The following is a 6,000-nucleotide window of genomic DNA, read 5'->3' as shown; positions in this document are numbered from 1 at the left end:
TGTTGTTCGGTGGAAATAGGTAAGACTTATTTATACAAGTCGAAGTGAAACGTACTCTGGTCTCGTAAGAAATGGAAAAAGGATGAGTAAATGGGAGGAGGTGGTAACTGGTAACGCCTGGAATTGATGTTCCATAAAAGAAAGCATTTCACCATTACTCCCTGTATTTACTAACCGCCTCATCCTTATGACACTGTCTTATAACGGGCTAGTGTACGCCGCACGATGTAAACCGCCAAACCAATACCCAATGAGCATCCCCCAGTTTGTGACATGTGTTGATGTCTCGAGTGTTTTCGTGGAAAACATGTAGCATGTTGTTGTTCGGCAAGTTGAGCTTGGGAGACTTGCCGTCTCGGTGGTGACCTTCGACAGTCGAGATTTTGCATCTTGAGAGGAAGGGTACCTGTTGATTATTGCAACCCTTCATTTGGTAGCCATTGGAATGAAATTATGGACGGTACGGCTTTAATATGGCCTAGTTTAGGCGCGGCCAAAAGTTAGGGTTTTGGCATTGTTTGGGCGCGACCAAACTAGGGCTTGGCGTCGGGCCAAAGGTTGCCATGCGTTAGCTGGTAACGTTGGACGGCTAAGATCTGCATCTTAGATGGAAAAGTGGTCGTTGATCTTCGCAAGCCTTTGTTTTGGTAGCCGCATAGGGAAGGCCGGCATGGTATGGCGCTGCAAGGTGGTTGGCATGCCATTGGCACATGTTGCATGGCTGGCATGCCTTGGCGCGGTTTGGGCGTGGCCAAAACAAAGGTTTTGGTGTTGGGCCAAAGGTTACTATGCCTTGGTTGGCGACCTTGGACATCTAAGATTTGCATCTTAGATGGAAAGATGGTCGTTGATCGTCGCTAGCCTTTATTTTGGTAACCGCATAGGGAAGGCCGGCATGGTATGGCGCGACAAGGTGGATGGCATGCCATTGTCACATGTGGCATGGACGACATGCCTTGGCGCGGTTTGGGAGTGACCAAAACTAGGGTTTTGGCATTGGGACAAAGGTTACCATGTGTTGGTTGGTGACCTTGGACGGCTGAGATTTGCATCTAAGATGGAAGGGTGGCCGTTGATTGTCGCACGCCTTTGTTTTGGCAGCCGTGAAGGGAAGGACGGCATGGCATGGCTTAGGCGCAACAAGGTGGATGACGCGTCATGCCATTGGCACATGTGGCATGGTCGGCATGCCTTGGCGTGGTTTAGGCGCAGCCAAACTAGGGTTTTGGCATTGGGCCAAAGGTTACCATGCGTTGGTTGGTGACCTTGGACGGCTGAGATTTGCATCTAAGATGGAAGGGTGGCCGTTGATTATCGCACGCCTTCGTTTTGGCAGCCGTGAAGGGAAGGCCGGCATGGCATGGATTAGGCGTGGCAAGCTAGATGGCGCGACATGCCATTGGCACATGTGGCATGGTCGGCATGCCTTGGCGTGGCGCAGCCAAACTAGGGTTTTCGCTTTGGGCTAAAGGTTACCATGCGTTGGTTGGTGACCTTGGATGGCTGAGATTTGCATCTAACATGGAAGGATGGCCGTTGATTGTCGCACGCCTTCGTTTTGGCAGCCGTGAAGGGAAGGACGACATGGCATGGCTTAGGCTCGGCAAGGTGGATGGTGCGGCATGCCATTGACACATGTGGCATGGTCGGCATGCCTTGGCGTGGTTTTGGCGCGGCCAAACTAGGGTTTTTGTGTTGGGCCAAAGGTTACCATGCGTTGTTTGGCGACCTTGGACGGCTAAGATTTGCATCTAAGATGGAAGGGTGGTCGTTGATCATCGCACGCCTTCGTTTTGGTAGCCGCATAAGAAAGGCCGGCATGGTATGGCGCGGCAAGGTGGGTGGCATGCCATTGGCACATGTGGCATGGATGGTACGCCTTGGCGCAGTTTGGGCTTGACCAAAACTAGGGTTTCGGCGTTGGGCCAAAGGTTACCATGTGTTGGTTGGTGACCTTGGACGACTGATATTTGCATCTAAGATGGAAGGGTGGCCGTTGACACATGTGGCATGGCCGGTATGCCTTGGCGAGGTTTGGGCGTGACCAAAACTAGGGTTTTGACGTTGGGCCAAAGGTTACCATGTATTGGTTGGTGACCTTGGACGGCTGAGACTTGCATCTAAAATGGAAAGGTGGCCGTTGATTGTCGCACACCTTCGTTTTGGCAGCCGTGAAGGGAAGGCCGGCATGGCATGGCTTAGGCGTGGCAAGGTGGATGGCGCGACATGCCATGGCGTGGTTTAGGCGCAGCCAAACTAGGGTTTTGGCATTGGGCCAAAGGTTATCATGCGTTGGTGATCTTGGACGGATGAGATTTGCATCTAAGATGGAACTGTGGCCGTTGATTGTCGCACGGCTTTGTTCTGGCAGCCGTGAAGGGAAGGCAGACATGGCATGGCTTAGGCGCGACAAGGTGGATGGCGCGGCATGCCATTGGCACATGTGACATGGTCGGCATGCCTTGGCGTGGTTTAGGCGTGACCAAACTAGGGTTTTGGCGTTGGGCCAAAGGTTAACATGCGTTGTTTGGCGACCTTGGATGGCTAAGATGGAAGGGTGGTCGTTGATCATCACACGCCTTTGTTTTGGTAGCCTCATAGGGAAGGCCGGCATGGTATGGCGCGGCAAGGTGGTTGGCATGCCATTGACACATGTGGCATGGCATGCCTTGGCGCGGCCAAAACTAGGGTTTGGGCCAAAGGTTACCATCCGTTGTTTGGCGACCTTGGACGGCTAAGATTTGCATCTAAGATGGAAGGGTGGCCGTTGGTCATCGCACACCTTCGTTTTGGTAGCCGCATAGGGAAGGACGGCATGGTATGGCGCAGCAAGGTGGTTGGCATGCCATTGGCACATGTGATGCGGCTGGCATGGCATGCCATTGGCGCAGTGGTGCGGCTGGCATGGTTGGCATGCCTTGGTGCGGAGGTGCGGATGGCATGGTATGCTGTTGGCACAGTGGTGTTTCTGGCATGGTTGGCATGCCTTTGCGCGGTGACGTGGCTGGCATGGTCTGCCATTGGCACAGTGGTGCGGCTGGCATGGTTGGCATGCCTTGGCGTGGTAGCATGAGAATTAGGGTTTGGCATAGATGATGTCAGTCAGTATTAAGGGTTATGCCGTGGAACATGACCCATATAAAAAAAAGGGTACCCCGGTAGTTCTTACGTAGGCATGCTGATTGATTCAATAAATGTGTTAATGGTCATAGTGACGTAGTTCAGATGTACAGTTTTACGATTTTGACCCTAAGATAAAAACCACCATCAACATTAAGTCCCCTGCTTAGCTCGGAACAGGAGCATTGTTGCGAGGTAAGCATAAGATGGTGACAGGCGAGGACAAAATCGAAATGACAAGTCGTGAAAAGATGGTCAAGAAGACCCGACTAACCTTTTTCGAGAGGTAAGGAGAGTTCGTGATTCTCGTGTTGGCGGCCTTGCATAGATTATACTTGTGGTGTTGATGGATAGACCTTGAAGTGGTGAGATGTAGATTGTCGGCTTGGAATGAGAGCCGCAGGCGTTGGTCGGCTTGGAATGGAGGAAACTGGCTTCGGTCAGCGAAATGGTGTAAACTGTCTTCAGTCCGCAGAATGGTGTAAACTGGTTTCAGAACTTAGGCTACCAAACGATGGTGATGACATTGGAACTTCGATTATCAAATGGTAGTGATGGTGCCTGGCAACTTTTTCGAAATCAGGGTTTGGGATGCCGAAACCCTAATTAGCGCTCCTTACTAAAATCGTTGTAGAATTCTCGTACGAACTCGGATTTTGACGGTCTGCCCCTCCATCTGACCGGAAAAGAATTTCCTATCGCCTATCAAGGGAATATTTAGGTTTTGAGGTCGCTTAGGAGGTGAAAACAGCCCGACAGTGAAACTCAGGAAGAATTCATGAGGGATGTTACGGGCCCGGGGTAGCATAGTCGCGCCGAGTCATCTGTTCCCGTTCATGGAGCAAGAAGGGAACTTTATTCTGTGCAAAACTCTAGAAACTCCGTCCGTATGAAAAGAGGTATTGACCTTCTTCTGTTTTCTGTTGCTCGTTTGTATCCGCACTTTCTTCTGCAGTGTCTCTCCAGTGGATTTCAAAATTTACCAAACTCCATTGCATTCTTGGGACGGATGGATGGAATATATGTTCGGCAACGATCATATCAGGGTTAATCTTGTCGGTCCATCCTCGGCTTTAGGTTGTTCAGTGCCTGGACCTTCTGATCGTGATGATGATGTGCTGTGAATGCTTGTATGGTCGAAAACTTCTGGCGCCCCCGGATGAAATAGGGAGACGTTCCGTTGCCGATGTGATGCTATCAAGTCTTCCAGGAATTTGTTCCAAGCGACATCCTTCGAACCATCTTCTGAATCTTGGACTATCGTATGGAATGAGATGTGGTAAGAAGTCCCCAGTTATACTTCGGTTTGATCCGATGGCATGGATGAATATGTGAATGTATCTTTGTGGCGTTCTCTTGAAGTCTTCGGTGTACATGTACGGCTTCGTGTTGAGAAATTCCTGCGGCTCGTGAAACTTCGACAATGATTATGTTGAAATCAAAAATAACCTGGTTGAGGGGAGTGAAAGCGTCTCATGCTGGTAGTCCCCATGTGTATCCTATTTTCATTGCATCGCCTTGAATCCACGTCCATGTGATTTGATACTAGCTTATCGTACTCTTCTGGATGTGTCGCTGGGATGCTCAGGATATCGCATGGACGAAATATTATGGATAGAGAAGATGTAGGAATGAGAGAGTTATGTTGTTTATCATGGATCCCTCTGTTTATTCAAGAAAATGTTTCAGCCGCGTCTCTGGAGTTATCTCATGAGTCTTTGATGGTCGTCGATGGACTGCGAAGAGAAGTCCCCAATCGCATTTTTCTTCAGTTTCTGAAGTTGTTTTCTCTGAGCAGGCTTGGGATCCTCCGTGGCCTCGTAAAGTGTTGAAGGCGTCTTCTAGACAGAGAGGTGATGATATTCTTGCGCTATACCCTTGAAGAGTAGATGACCTTGTTGCGGCTATGGCCTTTTGGTTGACTGTGTCTTCTGAGCTTTGACAATGAAGAGATTTCGTGTATATCCTCAGTCCTCAAGTATGGTTTACATGTTTCCATCTTTGTAGTGATTGCTGTTGTGGTGAAGCTCTAGCTGGTGTCAACAAATGAGCGGCAACAATTCTTGGTAGCAGATGTAATCAGAAGAGACTACATTGTCATGGTAACAAAGTAGGTTGGCTGGAATTGTATGGGCATCCGTGGAAGTAAAAGGATTGGTTGGAGTTATATGGGCATCCGTGGAAGTAAAAGTATTGGCTGGATGCGTAAGCGAGCAAACTGTCCATGACTACGAAGATTGGTTGGTTGTGATCATGATCCTTGTCATGAGGAGCGTGGTGGTACGACCCTTTGCATGAAGAAGCGTCGTTGAAGCAGCTTCGGCTCTTGGAGAAGATGTTGAAACTTAAGAAGCCGAACGCTGAAGCCTCGTCTTCGGATCTTGGAGAAGCTTATGGAGAGAAGGCTGAAACGGAGCGGCTGCTGGAGCGAGCATTGAAGCGGAGCGGCTTCCGGAGTGATCGTTGAAGCGGAGTCGCTACTGGAGGATGTTGAAGCGGAGAGGCTGCGTTAATCAGTGTGCTGTCAAACTGGACACCCTTTAAGAGAACAATGGTTAGGAGTCCCCAGTTCCATCTATCAATCGTGCTTTCCAGGAGAGGTTGGGGTTTGGGAACGACTTCTCTGGTTGGAAACAGTAATCTGCTTCCCTAATGCAGTGCGGTTGAGGGATGCAAATATGCCTTGACGTTGCGCCTTTGGTAAATATATAATCTCACATAAATGTTTCATCATAGACTGCACGATTTTGCGGGCAAAGTCCCCAGAAATCATGCATCTCCTGACAGGGAAAAGAGTCTTTGTGAACTCAGGGGGTTGCTGATTTTTCTTTGCTTCGATTTTGGAGAAGTCGTTCCTGATATTTTCTTGTAATGAAATTA

Source organism: Papaver somniferum, chromosome 6 (assembly GCF_003573695.1).
Source record: "Papaver somniferum cultivar HN1 chromosome 6, ASM357369v1, whole genome shotgun sequence".
Lineage (NCBI taxonomy): Eukaryota > Viridiplantae > Streptophyta > Magnoliopsida > Ranunculales > Papaveraceae > Papaver > Papaver somniferum.
Note: the sequence above shows the minus strand (reverse complement) of the source record.